This window comes from Heptranchias perlo, chromosome 5, assembly GCF_035084215.1.
Source record: "Heptranchias perlo isolate sHepPer1 chromosome 5, sHepPer1.hap1, whole genome shotgun sequence".
Taxonomy (NCBI): Eukaryota; Metazoa; Chordata; class Chondrichthyes; order Hexanchiformes; family Hexanchidae; genus Heptranchias; species Heptranchias perlo.
Window position 1 is genome coordinate 103775206 of NC_090329.1, and position 16493 is coordinate 103791698.

The following is a 16493-nucleotide window of genomic DNA, read 5'->3' on the forward strand; positions in this document are numbered from 1 at the left end:
CAAATAACAAGAGTGCCAAAATATCAATTTTCACAGTGGCAGTTTACATGCTGGTCACTTTATCAAGAAAATCTCAGGCAATTGGCAGTAGATTATACCTTAGGTCTGCTACGCCAGCCAATACCTCAGTCAATCATGCTGAGGAAGTCTCACAATGCACATTTTCTTGTGAACAGTCCTGACATTTTTGCTGCAAAGTTTGCCATTCTATTTATGCACAATGAGCAACAGATTTTCTACACCCTGATGCATGCTCCAACAAATGATGATTGACCGTAGACCTACGATTAAGCATTTCCCCTAATATCAAAATACGGTAATAAACAGCTTAAGCTCATGCATCTAACAGAGGTTCACATTTGGACAATTCACTTTTCTTTGCTAGGATTAATATCTGACTGTCACTGTGGACAGATTCTTCTGACCTCCCCCCCCACCCCTCCTCCACCCCCCTCCCTGGTTGTACACTGCTAGAACAATTCCCTACATTTTCACTGGTTTGCACTGTAATGACCCAGCTCGCCTCTCAGCACTGTTGATAGAAGTAACTGTGGGCAAAAAGATACCACTGGTCTGGACTTCATCCTCTCTCCTGATCTGTCCCCAGCATTATTTACAACCCAAGACTCCATCCTCAATCAAACAATGGCAACCAGGATCAGGGAAAAATAAACTTCAACTGGCAAAACATTAATACTGCACAGCAGCAACACAAATGTTAACTCAGTGAAACCCCACTCACTTCTCTAGATATGCAGCTTAAAATAACGCCTTATTAGTAAAAAAGAACTTGCATTTATTTTACGCCTTATCATACTCTCAGAACATCCTAAAGCACTTCAGATGCAAATATTAATCATCGCAGGTGCTAACAAAAAACAAAACAGTAACCAAGCTATCGTTCTGAAAGTACCATTATCATTATCTCAATGGAATCTCCTGCAACACTTCAAGGGCAGCTAAAGCTAATAATGAAATTGTTACCATATTTCTTTATACAACAATTTGTTCTGATTTTGCACTGAAGGAAACTGGAGCGAGGTTAGGATTTACAAGTATTTTAGTCAATACCGTTGCCACAGAGCATACAGATCAGTGTATTGGGCTTCTAGTGACTTATTTTTCCTGCTATCTTGAGGGCTGTGTTGACCTGATTCTTTATGTCTTTTGAATCCTAAAGAGTTTGCTGTTCATATTAATTTATCAAGTAGAATACTGTAACAATTTGTATTGGAGTACTTTCATGATGTAATCTAAGATGCTTTGAGCACAAGTAAGAGCCAAAAAAGTTTCAATAGGATACATACGTTATTAACTAATTTCATTTTTTTAATATAGATTCTTCGATACAAAATTATGCATTAGAAATAAAAATATACATTCCTTCAATGCTAAACCAGTTTATCCAGTGAGTAGCTGAACCATACAGATCAGGAAAGTCGCAGTTATCCTCTGGAACATTCCCGTCAAATAACAAAAGCAATACAAGAGAAGTGTAACTGCTACAACGTACTTATTCTATCACAGGCCAGCTAGTGTTCAGTTAACGATATTTAAGTACCATATATATTACGTTCACCACTCAGAATTACAAGGTGAAAATAAACACTAAAAATGAGCCTGGTTAACAGCTAAAATAGATAAAGTATAGAAATTCAGCAACTGCATTTTACCATAACGTGATAAAAAAATAACCATAGTACTCTCCTGGTAGTAATGTTGGTTATGCCAACATTAGAACCATAATAAAACCACTACACTAATAACTATCAACAAGTCCAAACAATTTGGAGGTTTCCTTGACCTTTATGGATATCTTCAAGTAGGATTGACAATTAATGTTCTGGGACTAACAATAGGAGCAGTAGATAGTCAGGTCAAAATCCTGGAACTCCCTGCCTAACAGCACTGTGGCAGTACCTTCACCACACGGACTGCAGCGGCTCAAGAAAGCGGCTCACCACCACCTTCTCAAGGGCAATTAGGGATGGGCAATAAATGCTGGCCTTGCAGCAACGCCCACATCCCATGAATGAATAAAAAAAACTTTGCAGGTTTGGTTTTAACACAGTCAGGGTTCACAACTTTCTTTTTGTTCATAGCACCTGGAGAGTTCACACCAGAATCAGGAACATGAGCAACCTACTGGGAGGTGGTTGTTCTGTTACACATGGGAATAGGTGAAACATCTGAAATTTTCTGAGGAGTGGTAACAGTTACTTCCTTATTATCAATCGTCAACTCCTGAACCTGCTCCATTAACTGTTGAAACATCTGTGGTATGGCTTGTTCAGGATGCTTCTCACTCTTCAAAATAGTCCCTGTTTTTTGTATTTCAGGATCATCAGAAACTCCTTCTCATTTACTGAGGCTGCCTTCCAAAATCTGCACAGGACAGTGCAAAGTCTGGGCCCACTGACATCAATCATGAGGGATCCAAAGGTCTTGTCATTAGTTTGGTCTGGTTAATCTGGTCAAAAACAACATTGCCGAATGCTGACAAACCATCTGGTTTCTAGATACTGGCTGATATAATCTGGAAACCAAGGAGAAATTCCCAGTCATATCGCTTCTGCCCTCTGGATTGAGCAATCTCCACTGCTCTTCTTTGAAGCCACACACCAAACTGTCATCATGGATTTCTTTGGTGCTGATCTCTATGCTTTCACTTTCAGAAACGGTCTCCGAACCATTCTGTTCAGGTTTTATCATAGGCACAATTGGGCTTGCTCAGTCGCTGTGGTTGATCTTCTCAATGTGATCTAATTCCGCTGATATTCATTCCTTTAAGCTCTGGGCTTAATAAAGTTTGGCTCGCCTCCCTCCTTCATTTTACGGTATACCTGGATACCCTTTGCTGCACCAAGTTTTGGACTGAATAAGGACATGTACCCTTCTATATATCCATAGGTCTTTGAGTGATGATCTTAATATTGTGTTAGAGATCAAAAGCTAGTAAAGGAATCCAACCATCTTACATTTTGTAAGAGCATCCATCTTATATTAAGTTTTAAAAGTGAAATGCCTAAAGTTAAAAGCCTGGAGAACTTTAGGTCTCTGAATAGAGTTCAGAAGCAGCCTGCTTTCAAGGTCAGGCTACACATGTTTACATTTAGGCTTAACTCTATCACTGTTTCTGTATGCCTAGAGACTAAGTTATCTATAGCGAAGTCAAAATATAATACACCCTATGCTTTACTAGAATCTAAATGCCTGTTAGCATTAGTGGTGGTGGAGAGGTAAAGTTAGGTACCCTCAATATACGCATGGAAGCTGCCTACATGCTATGGCTAATGCCGCTGAGAGACAGTATACAGATAATGAATCGGAGGGGAGCAAGGATGGAACCTTGGGATACACTGGAGTTAACAGTGCATGCATGGGAAGAGAAGCTAATGCTGTGCTGTCTACATTGAAACAGATAGGAGTGGAATCAGGCAAGGGTCACAGAGGTGGACCACAGGGGAGTTGACCAGTTGCCATGTCAAAGGCCACAGAGAGGTTGTGAGCGTGATGAGGGATAGTTCCCCTGAAGTCACAGTCATATAGAATGTCACTGTCACTTTGACCAGGACTGTCTCAAGTTATTGTTGGGACAGAAGTTGGTGAAAGGGATTCAAACATCGAATGGCAGGGGTAGAGCTGAAGAGGAGGTCAAGGATAAGTGCTTGCATGAGTGGATTGATGATGGCAGTTCCATAAATAGGGGGCACTGGGCATGAGGAAGGGTAATTGACTGTTCAGGAGAGGGATGGGGGGGTCTCATGGAGGACGTGAGTCTGGGGTGGAGTTAGGGGAGAAATTACAGATTATTATGAGGTCAGAATTTGGGAAGGGAGTGGAATGGGGCTGGTTCAGGAGGTTATAAGGGCTAAAGGAAAGTGAGGCAGCTGAGTGGATTATCTCAATTATGGAGACAAAGTTGTTCATTAAATAGAATCATCGAAGTTTACAACATGTCCATGTCGCCCAGTTTATACCACTAAGCTAGTCCCAATTGCCTGCACTTGGCCCAAATCCCTCTATACCCATCTCACCCATGTAACTGTCCAAATGCTTTTTAAAAGACAAAATTGTACCCGCCTCCACTACTGCCTCTGGCAGCTCGTTCCAGACACTCACCACCCTTTGAGTGAAAAAATTGCCCCTCTGGACCCTTTTGTATCTCTCCCCTCTCACCTTAAATCTATGCCCCCTCGTTATAGACTCCCCTACCTTTGGGAAAAGATTTTGACTATCTACCTTATCTATGCCCCTCATTATTTTATAGACTTCTATAAGATCACCCCTAAACCTCCTACTCTCCAGGGAAAAAAGTCTCAGTCTATCCAACCTCTCCCTATAAGTCAAACCATCAAGTCCCGGTAGCATCCTAGTAAATCTTTTCTGCACTCTTTCTAGTTTAATAATATCCTTTCTATAATAGGGTGACCAGAACTGTACACAGCATTCCAAGTGTGGCCTTACTAATGTCTTGTACAACTTCAACAAGACATCCCAACTCCTGTATTCAATGTTCTGACCAATGAAACCAAGCATGCTGAATGCCTTCTTCACCACCCTATCCACCTGTGACTCCACTTTCAAGGAGCTATGAACCTGTACTCCTAGATCTCTTTGTTCTATAACTCTCCCCAACGCTCTACCATTAACGGAGTAGGTCCTGGCCCGATTCGATCTACCAAAATGCATCACCTCACATTTATCTAAATTAAACTCCATCTGCCATTCATCGGCCCACTGGCCCAATATCAGATGTTAAGATGGAGGTGCAGGAGAGGAAGGTCAAAGGAGGAGATTGGTGGTAGAAAGGAATAATTTGGGATTGCCCTTGCCTTCCAAGATCATTCGAGTGTAATAATAAAACTTCAACATAGAAAGATATAGACCAACTCAGTCACGATGTGTGCGCTTGAGTCTGCAGACTTTGGATTTGGAGTCATGAAGGTGGGTGTTGTAGCAAAAGCAACCATGAATATTGGTCACTTGAATGAGGACTTGGAGGGTGACTCATTTCTAAAAGAACTATATTCAAGCAAGGAGTCAATGTCTTCATGAGAAGATAGGGGAGAAGTGAAAATTGGCAGGGAAAAATAAATAAAATAAAAATGATTCTGTTAAGTAGATAAAATGTCACTTGCTGAGCTACGTAGACACATCTTTTAGTTAAATGTTGCTTTTCCTTGAACATAAAAAACAGAAGCAGGAGTAGGCCATACAGCCCCTCGAGCCTGTTCCGCCATTCAATAAGATCATGGCTGATCTTCGACCTCAACTCCACTTTCCTGCCCGCTACCCGTATCCCTTGATTCCCCTAGAGTCCAAAAATCTATCCTTCTTAGCCGAGAATATATTCAATCACTCAGCATCCACAGCCCTCTGGGGTAGAGAATTCCAAAGATTCACAACCTCTGAGTGAAGAAATTCTTCCTCATTTCAGTCTTAAATGATCGACCCCTTATCCTGAGACTATGCCCCACAGTTCTAGACTCTCCAGCCAGGGGAAACAACCTCTCAGCATCTACCCTGTCAAGCTCCCTCAGAATCTTGTATGTTTCAATGAGATCACCTCTCATTCTTCTGAACTCCAGAGAGCTTAGGCCCATTCTACCCAATCTCTCCTCATAGGACAACCCTCTCATCCCAGAAATCGATCTAGTGAACCTTCGTTGCACTGCCTCCAAGGCAAGTATACCCTTCCTTAGATAAGGACACCAAAACTGTACGCAGTTCTCCAGGTGAGGTCCCACTAAAGCCTTGTACAATTGCAGCAAGACTTCCTCACTCTTGTACTCCAACCCCCTTGCAAAAAAGGCCAACGTGCCATTTGCCTTCCTAATTGCTTGCTGTACCTGCATGCTAACTTTTTGTGTTTCTTGTACGAGGACACCCAAATCCCTCTGAACACCAAAATTTAATAGTTTCTCACCATTTAAAAAATCTTCTGTTTTTCTGTTCTTCTTACCAAAGTGAATAACCTCACATTTCCCCACATTATATTCCACCTGCCACCTTTTTGCCCACCTAATCTGTCTATATCCCTTTGTAGCCTCCTCACAGCTTACTTTCCCATCCAGCTTTGTATAGTCAGCAAATTTGGATGCATCATGCTCGATCCCTTCATCTAAGTCATTAATATAGATTGTAAATAGCTGAGGCCCAAGCACCGATCCTTGCGGCACCCCACTAGTTACAGCCTGCCAACCTGAAGATAACCTGTTTATCCCTACTCTCTGTTTTCTGTTTGAATGGTTGAACTTCACACTTGTTTTAGAAAAGTGTGGAACTGGGGACACTCTAATGGGGCATTATCTGCAGCCTCAGCCTGTGAAGATCATTTACCTGTTGTTCCCCAGTTAGCAGTAATCTATCCAGTCCCTTTGGACAGCTGTTTCATCGTACACCCCAGTAACAGACTAATTGACTTGTCTTATCACTCCCTTTAAATAGCCATTTTATTATACACCCTAGTAACAGAGTAATTGAGTTGTCAGGAGCTTCAATTTAAAAGGCTAGCCTCACAGGGTTCCTCAGCATAAGGCTCATAACCTGCATGCAAGCCGGGTTGAATATTTACACTGCTGTTAACAGGTGCTGAGATGTTAAATGATTCTAATAGCTGGGGGCGCAGAGAAAGCCAGCAGGATCAGAATTATAGCCTGTTTGAACACAACAATTACTCGTCCCCTGAGAGGAGTCAAAATCAGAGGCAGTTTTATATTAATAGCTGCTAGCACATGGGGTAGACTGGCTAACTTCCATTAGTAGCCTTCTGGGAAACAGAGGAACAACTCCCTCTGGTATCATAAATATGTACAATCAAAATTTCAAACATACCTATAAAACCATCAACAGAGTACTGTCTGTGGTGCGGAGATGTCATTATTCTTTTCGATTTAATACTTGTAAGAAATTATAAGATTGCAATATGTATTATTTGAAGAATAATTGGGATGGGAGGGACAATGACAGCTATATTAGGCAAATCACACTTACAAAAGAAAATCCAGCCTGGGTGTCTTTCACTGATACAATATACAAACATTCAAAGTACCTTGCATTGAGACACTGAAAGAAAATGATGTGGAGATGCCGGTGATGGACTGGGGTTGACAATTGTAAACAATTTTACAACACCAAGTTATAGTCCAGCAATTTTATTTTAAATTCACAAGCTTTCGGAGGCTTCCTCCTTCGTCAGGTGAACGATGTCACATCGTTCACCTGACGAAGGAGGAAGCCTCCGAAAGCTTGTGAATTTAAAATAAAATTGCTGGACTATAACTTGGTGTTGTAAAATTGTTTACAATTGAAAGAAAATCAACAGTAATGCCTGTAATGCTTCAACACATTGCAGCAAAGAGTAGGACATGGGTTTTCTTAGAATCATAGAATGGTTACAAGCACAGAAGGAGGCCATTCGGCCTAGCGAGTCCGTGCCGGCTTTCTGCAAGAGCAATCCAGCTAGTCCCACTCACCCACCCTATACCTGTAGCCCTGAATTTTTTTTCATTCAAGTACTTATTCAGTTCCCTTTTGAAAGCCATGATTGAATCTGCCTCCACCACCCACTCAAGCAGTGCATTCCAGATCATAACTACTCGCTGTGTAAGAAAGTTTGTCCTCATGTCGCCTTTGGTTCTTTTGCCAATCACCTTAAATCTATGTCCTCTGGTTCTTGACCCTTGCACTCATGATTCCCCCGGTGAGTTCTAGACATCAGCCAAGCTATTGTGGAAGGTAGAGTGTGGAGGCCAGGTACACCCTCACAGAAAATCATGCACCATTAGGTGGTCTGTTACACAGCAGCACTGACAGGGGGCTCAAACTAAAATCAACTGGATATCGGGCATGGCAGGGGGACAGGAACAAAGAGGAAGGGGAGCAAAAAATAAAGATCTGAAGACAAAACCCACTGAATGAAAACTTCATATTTTTCTGTTTATTAGCATTTTCTTGTTTAAGAGCTCCAGTTCATCATGAATGAAATGGTCATTCAGTGGATAAGTGCCTGATGTGGTACTGAGCTAACACATACCAGGAAGTTGCAAGGTTCAAACACTGTGCACTCAGTTAGCTGATCACAACTGAGCAGTATTAGAGGCAATACAATTGAGTGAGCACATTGGCTTACGGAGGGCAAAAAGGAAATATTAACAAGGGTTCCTAGCAAGAGAGCATGCGTGAATGTTGGGCGAGGGCATGAATAAGCGAATATATTATGCCTCCTGGAGTCAAATAGCCTGCTGACACCATGGTCTCAGCTAAAATGTGAAAATTGGCTACTTCAGTGAGCTACCAGAGACCTCAAACCCTGGACTGATTTTTTACCACCAGGAACAAAGGGGAGATAAAAGGGAAAATAAACAATCGGCAGTGTGGGTTGAAATCTCATGTTGTACTTCGGGGTGGGGCGGGGGGGGGGGGGGTTGTGCAGGGAGGGGTGGCTAAAGAGAGAGAAATCGTATTTATAGAAACTAACTAATAAACAACTGAACACTGTTGACAATCACCAACCTGTCACAATTATGTGAAAGCTTCAGGGAATCCGTAAAGCAACCCTTTACACGAAACAGCTTTTGAGTTGCATAAATTAGGCATTGGCTACACCAGGAGTGCAGGTTTTTTGTTAGCATGAGAAAGGAAGAAAAGTCTTGAGACAATAAAGAAAAAGTGTGCGCTCATAGGTTTGAATGCGGGGCAGAAGGAGTCAAAGTTCAAACAGAAAGTTCCTCTTTCAAAACAAAGTGACAAGGAAATGGGAAATAAATACAAGGGATATGGAAGTGCAAGAAACCACTGTTAAATTCACCAACTCTCTAAACGTCATTAGCATTCTGTACTTTCAATATTCAGCAAGTCTGTGGAGTATTTCAGAATATCATTTAAACATACTGTTTTAATTAGCGTGTCTCTGTTGTATGTACAATGCAATGATGAAATGAATAATTAGGCAATCTCATTAGAATTGGTCCTAAAACTGCAACACACTGTTACAGATGGGCCCTACACATCTGCACCAGGTGCACAATTGTAAGCATGGATTTTTTAAATGGAACTTTAATAAATGACCCATATGTTGTATACATCACTTCCTTTCTCTCCTGAATTCATTGTGTGAAGCACTTCAAGATATTTTAATGTGATATAAATACAAGTATTATTATTACCATTGAGAAAGTTGACCATGTCCAATTTATCCTCAAAGTTGAACACAATAAAAGTAATTTACGAACTTGGAAAAAAATAGTAATCAGTGAGATAGTGAATATTTTCAGAGATTGTGCGAAAGAGTCCCAAAAGAATGGGATTTAGCATTTCAAAGACATTTGAAAAAAACACAGCTTTGATCAGGTAGCTTCATGTTCTCAATTTTAACAGATCACTCGGGTTGGTTTTCAAAAGCTAAAATAATGGTTTTACTCTATGGAGACTAGGTATTATGGAAAGGTTGTTGTGTACCAGGATAGAAAGAAAATAACATTTGCATTTATAGTACCTTATCAATTCTGTCAGAAGTATCTCAAACTGCTGCACCTACAATGGGCAGATGGGTCCCTTGGTTTAACATCTTACCCAAAGGATGGCACCCTGACAATGCAGGACTCCTTCAGTGCTGCAATGGAGTGTCTGTGTAGATTGTTCAAGTCCTGAAAGGGGGGGGGGGGGAAAGGGCGTAAACCCACAACTTTCTGACTCAGAAGTGAGAATACTGCCAGCTGAGTCAAGCATATACCTTCTACACTGCACTTACCAACTATCATCTGACCATATGCCTCTTTATACTAGGTCTTCCCTCTTTCCTTATTTTGCTCCCTTTCCTTCTACTCTTCTCATACTCGATCCTAACCTCTTTTCTCCCCTTGCTTCCTGTACCTCCTGTTCCCCCTCCCTCCACTGCCGACATTCCCAGCAATCGCTTTCCTCTCCTTGCCTCAGGCCACGAGCCTTGCTCTCCCTGGCCTCGTCCCGTTGCTGAGTTATGCTTGAAATTTTGGTAAAATATATCAAAATTAAAATTAAAGCCATTTTAAAAAGACAGTGCAGAACTCTAGGGGCAAGTCAAAGGATTTTGTGCAGAAGCAATTATGTCAGAGAAACCTAACATCGCCATGGCTGCGTCAAATGGCACAGCATCCAGCTACTGGAGTGCTCCTTATAACGGAAAGTAAGCATGGAACTTTTTCCACAAGATAGTTAGAAAAAAAATCTAAAATACAATAGACAGTACATAATACATAGAACGGCCAGCAGTTCTAAAGTGTAATTTAATGTCAGTGTCCAGACAACTGGTATTAATCACCAGAGCATCTGAAACTTTGAATTAGGACACAGCCATATAACACTCTCAGTTGTTTGCTATAGTTTGTATTTGAATATGGATTGGATTTAAAAGAAAACTTCTGTGAACTGTATTATACGGATGCACCAGATATACTATGTCATAAACTAATGTCTCAAGTTGACATATTAAAACTACATGTCAACTCCTGTCAATGCAAGAAAAGCACCAGCACAAAAAACAGTCCAGTAAAAAGGTTTAAAATACAACAATTTTATGGGAAGAAATTACACTGCACAGAAGGATAGTAAATGAAATGCGTTAATCTTATCTGATAGTTAAGCAAAAAAAAATGTAATTTCATGGCACTAGGCTATTTTGCAAATCAAAGCAGGTGTTTCTTGTTTACCTTGTAACCTTTTGGAAAGAATGACAACCTTCAACTTCACAACTTGGCCAGGACAAATTGACCTACTGGAGACCAGTTTATAAACCATTTCAAGGATTGTCTACATTTCATTGAATTTGTTTTCATAATGATGCAATTAAAATATTTAGTTTATAGGGGAAGACCTAGCTGATAGGAATTTCCTTTAAAATAATGGGCAGATTTTTGCTTACAGCAAGTAATTTTTTCTAATACCTCCCATCTGGAACCCATTTATAATGCAATTGCAAACCATATGCAGTAGCGCTTTATCCCACAAAAATACCTAGTATATCTGGTATTCTGGTTAGCTTTTATATTGTGCTTTGGCCGCCTGGATCTCTTGCAGTCGAGGTCACCCGTAATCAGGAGGACAGATGAAGATAAAACTAAGAATTTTTTAAACCAGTGACCAGAAAGACTGGTTTTCCCCTGGGTCTTAGCCCCTGCTGCTGGTCAGACTGTACCTCGTAAAAGCACACTTGTAAAACAACAACAAGTTCACTAATGTCCTTGAGGGAAGGAAACCTGCCGTCCTTACCCGGTCTGGCCGATATGTGACTCCAGAAACACAGTAATGTGGTTGATTCTTAATCGCCCTCTGAAATGGCCTAGTAAGCCACTCAGTTGTACAATCTCGCTACAGAAAGCCATAATAAGAATAAAACCGGATGGACCACCCGGCATCGGACCACTAGGCACGGGACACGACAAAGACAAACCAAGCTCAGTTGACCCTCCTCACTAACATCTGGGGACTTGTGCCAAAATTGGGAGAGTTGTCCAACAGACGAGTCAAGCAACAGCTTAACATAGCCATACTCACACAATCATACATTTCAGCCAACGTCCCAGACTCTTCCATCACCATCCCTGGTATGTCCTGTCCCACCGGCAGGACAGACCCACCAGAGGTGGCGGTACATTGATATACAGTCAGGAGGGAGTGGCCCTGGGAATCGTCAACATTGACTCTGGACTCCATGAAATCTCATGGCATCAGGTCAAACATGGGCAAGGAAACCTCCTGCTGATTACCACCTACTGCCCTCCCTCAGCTGATGAATCAGTCCTCCTCCATGTTGATCCACACTTGGAGGAAGCACTGAGAGTAGCAAGGGCACGGAATGTATTCTGGGTGGGGAGTTCAATGTCCTTCACCAAGACTGGCTAGGTAGCACCACTACTGACCGAGCTGGCAGAGTCCTGAAGGACATAGCTGCTAGACTGGGCCTGCGGCAGATGGTGAGCGAACCAACACGAGGGAAAAACATATTTGACCTCGTCCTCACCAATCTACCTGTCGCAGATGCATCTGTCTGTGACAGTATTGGTAGGAGTGCCCACTGCACGGTGCTTGTGGAGAGGAAGTCCCGTCTTCACACTGCGGATGCCATCCAACGTGTTGTGTGGCACTACCACCGTGCTAAATGGGATAGATGCAGAACAGATCTAGCAGCTCAAAACTAGGCATCCATGAGGCGCTGTGGGCCATCAGCAGCAGAATTGTATTCCAGCACAATCTGTAACCTCATGGCCCGGCATATTCCTCACTCTACCATTACCAACAAGCCAGGGGATCAACCTGGTTCAATGAGGAGTGTATACGAGCATGCCAGGAGCAGCACCAGGCGTACCTAAAAATGAGGTGCCAACCTGGTGAAGCTACAACACGGGACTACATGCATGCTAAATAGCGGAAGCAACATGCTATAGACAGAGCTAAGCGATTCCACAACCAACGGATCAGATCAAAGATCTGCAGTCCTGCCACATCCAGTCGTGAACGGTGGCGGACAATTAAACAACTAACGGGAGGAGGAGGCTCTGCAAACATCCCTATCCTCAATCATGGCAGAGTCCAGCACGTGAGTGCAAAAGACAAAGCTGAAGCGTTTGCAACCATCTTCAGCCAGAAGTGCCGAGTGGATGATACATCGCGGCCTCCTCCTGATATCCCCACCATCATGGAAGCCAATCTTCAGCCAATTCGATTCACTCCACGTGATATCAAGAAACAGCTGAGTGCACGGGATACAACAAAGGCTATGGGCCCCGACAACATCCCGGCTGTAATGCTGAAGACTTGTGCTCCAGAACTAGCTGCGCCTCTAGCCAAGCTGTTCCAGTACAGCTACAACACTGGCATCTACCCAACAATGTGGAAAATTGCCCAGGTATATCCTGTCCACAAAAAGCAGGACAAATCCAATCCGGCCAATTACCACCCCATCAGTCTACTCTCAATCATCATCAAAGTAATGGAAGGTGTCATCGACAGTGCTATCAAGCGGCACTTACTCACCAAAAACCAGCTCACCGATGCTCAGTTTGGGTTCTGCCAGGACCACTCGGCTCCAGACCTCATTTGTCCATGTTTGGACCACCTCCCCATGACATTCAACGGCATTACCATCGCCGAATCCCCCACCATCAACATCCTGGGGTCACCATTGACAAGAAACTTAACTGGATCAGCCACATAAATACTGTGGCTGCAAGAGCAGGTCAGAGGCTGGGTATTCTGCGGCGAGTGACTCACCTCCTGACTCCCCAAAGCCTTTCCACCATCTACAAGGCACAAGTCAGGAGTGTGATGGAATACTCTCCACTTGCCTGGATGAGTGCAGCTCCAACAATACTCAAGAAGCTCAACACCATCCAGGACAAAGCAGCCCGCTTGACTGGCACCCCATCCACCACCCTAAACATTCACTCCCTTCACCAGCGGCACACCGTGGCTGCAGTGTGTACCATCCACAGGATGCACTGCAGCAACTCACCATGGCTTCTTTGACAGCACCTGCCAAACCTGCAACCTCTAACACCTAGAAGGACAAGGGCAGCAGGCACATGGCAACAACACCACCTGCACGTTCCCCTCCAAGTCACACACCATCCCTACCTAACAGCACCGTGGGAGAACCTTCACCAGATGGACCGCAGTGGTTCAAGAAGGCGGCTCACCACCACCTTCTCAAGGGCAATTGGGGTGGGCAATAAATGCTGGCCTTGCCAGCGACGCCCACATCCCATGAACGAATAAAAAAAAAACAACCTAAATTCACAGGAGCGCAAACAGACAAAAAAAAATTGACAGTGAGCCAAAGGAGACATCGGGACAGGTGACCAAAAGCTTGGTCAAAGAGGTGGGTTTTAAGGAGTGTCTTAAAGAATGAGAGAGAGGTGGGGAGGCGGAGAGGTTTGCAGAGGGGATTCCAGAGCTTAGGGCCTAGACAACTGAAGGCACGGCTGCCAATGGTTAGGCGAAGGAAGTCGGGGATGCACAATAGGCCAGAATTGGTGGAAACTAGAGTTCTCGGAGGGCTGTAGGACTGGAGAAGGTTACAGAGATAGGGCAAGGCCATGGAGGGGGAGTGCTCCATCGGCCTGCCCCTCCTTGCTGACATTATCATGCATGCCCCAGTCTCATGTATCTCTCACTAATGGTCCCAATTACAACACACATGCATAGTAACAAATTTGTCACGCCATCTATTCCTTCCCCCAGTTCATCGGGTGACCAGAAGCATGATTTGGAAGTAAATCAAGAGAGCATCATTCTTTGGTTGCTCAACCTGAACTCGGCCTATTTGATAAAAAGCTCTTTGTGTTTAATATATCTTGTGTGACTCCTGTCTTGTTTTAATTTCTGTGAAATGCTCACTTAACCCCACTCTAGGTTAATGTGCATATTGAAGCATATCCAAGCCAGTGCCAAGCCAACATCCCACATAATACCACCTGCCCTCCCAACTTTGTGCTCATTACTGCTCCACCAGTATGGTTAAGTACCTATTACAAAGGGGCTGTGTCATGCACTACTGTAAAACCTGGCGGTGGCTTACAAATTGCAACTTAATAAATAAACCTTACTTATAATAAGTGAATCTCCTCAGACATGGCTGTGTCTCAAATACCCAGCTGCAAACCAAAGTAAATTTGCCAAGATTCGGTAAATGGGTCTGCCAGACTGCCGACTGTAGCAAATTCTAGCAAGTTTACTTTGGGAATCAAAAGCAAAAACTTCAAAGACTGGACATTTGAAACAGAAACAGATAATGCTGCAAACACTCACAGCAGGCCAGTCAACATTTGTGGAAAGAACTGATATTTCTTTGTACTTTTTTTGTTGTCAGTGGAACAAATCCACATTGGTGTGTAATGCATCAGATGTGGCAGCTGGAGGCACATAATGCCAGAAAGGAGAAAATGATAATGAGATGGGTCCAAATTGATGCCACTATGACAACAAATGAGAGGGCTGGTAGTGGAGAGAAGATGCCAAGGTTATCTTTGCTCTCCAATTTTGGCAGAAGATTGAGGTCCAATCGTGTTTGATGTAGTTCAGCCAGATCTGGTGATCACAGAATCAAAGAATGGTTACAGTACAGGAGGCCATTCGGCCCATCGAGCCCCTGCTGGCTCTTTGTAAGAGCAATCCAGTTAGTCCCATTCCCCTGCTCTCTCCCCGAAAGCCCTGCAATTTTTTTCCCTTCAAGTATTTATCCAATTCCTTTTTGAAAGCCATGAATGAATCTGCTTCCACAGCCCTTCCAAGCAGTGCATTCCTGATCATAAATGCTCGCTGCGTAAAAAAGTTTTTCCTCATGTCGCCTTTGGTTCTTTTGCCAATTGCCTTTGGTTCTTTTGCCAATCGCCTTAAATCTGTGTCCTCTGGTTCTCGACCCATCTGCCAATGGGAACAGTTTCTCCCTATTTACTTTATCTAAACCCCTCATGATTTCGATCACTTCTATCAAATCTCCTCTTAACCTTCTCTGCTCCCAAGAGAACAACCACAGCTTCTCCAGTCTATCCACATAACTGAAGTCCCTCATCCTTGGAACCATTCTAGTAAATCTTTTTTGCATCATCTCTAAGGCCTTCACATCCTTCCTAAAGTGCGGTGCCCAGAATTGGACACAATGTTCCAGTTGTGGCCGAACTAGTGTTTTATAAAGGTTCAACATAACTTTCTTGCTTTGTACTCTATGCCTCTATTAGCCCAGGATTCCATATGCTATTTTAACTGCTTTCTCAACCTGTCCTGCCACCTTCAGAGATTTGTGCACATATACCAGGTCTCTCTGTTCCTGCACCCCCTTTAGGATTGTACCATTTAGTTTATATTGCCTCTTCTCGTTCTTCCTGCCAAAATGTATCACTTCACACTTCTCTGCGTTAAGTTTCATTTGCCACGTGCCTGCCCATTCTACCAACCTGTCTATGTCCTCTTGAAGTCTATCACTATCTTCCTCACTGTTTACTACACTTCCAAATTTCATGTCATCTGCAAATTTTGAAATTGTGCCCTGTACACTCAAGTCCAAGTCATTAATATATATCAAAAGCAAGCTGCGGTCCTAGTGCCGACCCCTGGGGAACACCACTGTATACCTTCCTCCAGTCTGAAAAAAAACCGGTTGTTTTTCAGACTGGAGGAAGGTATACAGTGGTGTTCCCCAGGGGTCGGCACTAGGACCGCAGCTTGCTTTTGATATATATTAATGACTTGGACTTGAGTGTACAGGGCACAATTTCAAAATTTGCAGATGACATGAAATTTGGAAGTGTAGTAAACAGTGAGGAAGATAGTGATAGACTTCAAGAGGACATAGACAGGTTGGTAGAATGGGCAGGCACGTGGCAAATGAAACTTAACGCAGAGAAGTGTGAAGTGATACATTTTGGCAGGAAGAACGAGAAGAGGCAATATAAACTAAATTGATTGAGTAGGTACTAGAAAGGCTGGCTTTTCTACTCTCTGTTTCCTGTCACAAT

At 43.0% G+C, this 16493-nt stretch overlaps 1 protein-coding gene across 1 annotated transcript in view; it reads right to left on the reverse strand.

Moving 5' to 3' along the window:
• The window catches only part of ascc3 (activating signal cointegrator 1 complex subunit 3), a 599461-nt gene that overhangs the window by 77866 nt on the left and 505102 nt on the right, over nucleotides 1-16493 (reverse strand). The gene's annotated exons all lie outside the window — the stretch shown is intronic.